We start from the raw sequence: 2,911 nt of genomic DNA, 5'->3' as shown, positions 1-2,911 counted from the left end.
TTTTTTAACATTTTCATTAAAAAAAAAGTAGAGACGAGATTCGAATTAGTGACCTTCACTTTATGAAGTGTGATCCACAGTCGATTGATTTACCCCTGGTTTCATTTAGTTTGTGTTATTTGCTTTTTCCTCCTCCTTTTCGTACCTATGTACTTTTCTTTTATTTTATTTCTATTTCCACCCACCTTTTTTTTTTTTTGAATTTTGAATTTCTTCACCATGTATGTAAGCATTCATAGTGCTCACACTAACCAAAAGTTTTAGAAAATTGTGGAGGTAGACGAAGGATAATTTTAAACTTTTTAAGGAAATTTTCTTGCCGAAGTTGCCAAAAAAGCTATTTTGGTTAGCCGAAATGCTAAAAAGGTTATAGAAGCCTCTTCGTGTAAATTGTTGAAAAATCAGTGCTCAATGCACTTAGTAAGCATTATACCAACATGAATATTTGAATAAAAAACTAACCATTACAAAATGATGAATCTTTGAAGATATGATTATTGGACAAAATAAAAACAAAATCTTTGAAATTATTTAAATAAAATAGTAAAATTTGATAACTAAAATGTTGAGCTTGACGTATATATACTTTGAAAAAATAAACGGTTAAAATTATATATGTAATTTTTTTTGGCTAGCAAGTTTGCTAAGGCGATTGTAATTGCTAAGATTAAAAAAAGACGATAAAAATATGAGAATAACTTCTATAAGACCGGGCATAAATCAGGTCTTTTGTGCCCTCAATCAAAATTTGACACCTAAGAATATCACACAAAAACAAATAAGAACAAAAACACATGATTAACTCCCATTAGGGCTGTAAACGAACAGATCTACTCGTGACTTCGCTCGAGATCGGCTCGATAAAGCTTGGCTCGTGTCCGACTTGATTATTAAATCAGTCGTTCGTGGACATGAAACTATACTCAATTATTAAACGATACATATTAGTATAAAACCTGGCTCGCTCGTTTAAAGTTCGTGAACATACTCGTATAGGGGCTCAACTCGCTTATTAGCACGACTTGTGTATATATATATATATATATATATATATATATTAAAATAACTTATATAGTATATAACTTATTAAATAGTTTATATATTATAAATAGTATTTATGTTTATATAGTATGTAGCATAAATACTAAATATATAGAGTTAAAATATTAATAATGTAGTCATATAGTGTATAACTACTTATAGTTAACTAGTGTATTGTGTGTATTAAATTAAGTTAACTAATTAGTTAATTGGTTTAGTTATATATAGAGAGAGCTAATTGATTAATATATATATAAAAAAATGTTAGGTAATTTGTATATATAATAAACGGTTTTTATTTTTAATTTTTATTTTTTATCAAAGTCAATTTCATATATTAGTAATATTAACCATGTATATTAAACTTTTTTTTGCTACTATTATGTGTTAAAGAGTAAACTCTTTTTTTTTTTTTTTTTTTATTTTTTTTGCTTACAAGTGTTCCACACCAATAAAATAAAATCAAGCACGCATCTCTCACAATAATAGTTTGCTAGTCTGGTTGTCCTCACATGGAAAAAGCAAAAAAACTTTCTCACATAAGTAATATATAAAAAAGATGCAAGCCTCTCTTACTGAATCAAGGCTCTAATTGTCCCACATGAAAAAAGTAAGGGAAATTCCTTTAATTTCCTTACGCAATTAATCTATAAAAGGAGATTCAACCCTCTCCTTTTGAGCCAATCCATGTGTGTGTCATCACACATGCCAACAAAAGTAACTTTGAGTTACAATTACAAAGTTGCCCTCAACTTGTTAGTTGGGAAGTAAAACGTTTTTACTGATATATTATTATTATTATTGGATTTAATTTAATTTGTCTCATTGGAAGTGAGTTATTTAAATTATTATTATTTTTTTTTAGCATTAGCCGAGCCGGCTCGGCTCGCCTACTAGATGAGCTCGAGCTTGGCTTGCACAATAAATTTTCCTTGGTGAGCCAAGCCAAGCTTAAATTTTAGAGCTCGGCATGAGCTTGAGCTCGTGAAATTTTTAAATGAGCCGAGCTTGGACAACTCTAGCTTGCCCAAGCTCGGCTTGTTTACAGCCCTAACTCCGATCAACCACGAAACCCCTCATTTTTCCTCTCTCTCTCTAGCGGCTATAGAGACCTTGCTGGAGCCTAGCCTAGCCCTCTCCTGTGCTCTCTCCCGCGGCTTCCTAGACCGTGCCGAAGCCCATCCCACTTGCTGTTGAAGATGCCAGAGCCCATCCCAAACCTCTCTGATGCTCCCTCTCTCTTTCTCTGGCGACAGCTGAGATGCTGGTTCCCTCTTGTTCTTCGGTGCTCAATGGCATAAGTTGACACAAAGGCATATTTGACACAAGAGTATGAGCAAAGCAGAGAGAAAGCAGTCCAAGGATGCATCAACTTACAATTATTATTATTATTATTATTGCTTTTATAAGTAATGAGTATGTTTTATTAAAATTGTAAAGCGCGCCAAGTACACTGGAGGTATACAAGAAAGAACACCAAACTAGAAAAGAAAAAACAACAAGGAAATCCACATAAGTAATAGACAAAGGGAAACTTATAATTATGAAACCTGCATAGGGTAAAGCACAAACTAATTCCCATTATTAGGGAAAATCTCAAGCACTCAGCAATTTCATATGTTGATTGGAACAAAAATGTCATCCAAGTAACTCGGACGGCCGCATCTCCACTTCAATGCTACCCACCAATTCCACTCACCCTTGATCTTCTTTAAATCTTTACTGGATACTTCCTCAATCAACAGTTGCGTAAGATTTGGACAATTATAGAAACTCAGACATTCTATTCTTGGTGCAATGTGTAAACCACTGGAGATGCTAACTAATCCAGGCATGTAATGAAGCGAAATCCTCTTCAAATTCGGGAGAA

The sequence above is a fragment of the Corylus avellana genome, chromosome ca4 (genome assembly GCF_901000735.1).
Source record: "Corylus avellana chromosome ca4, CavTom2PMs-1.0".
In the NCBI taxonomy this organism is placed as follows: Eukaryota; Viridiplantae; Streptophyta; class Magnoliopsida; order Fagales; family Betulaceae; genus Corylus; species Corylus avellana.
This window is presented reverse-complemented; position numbering follows the sequence as displayed.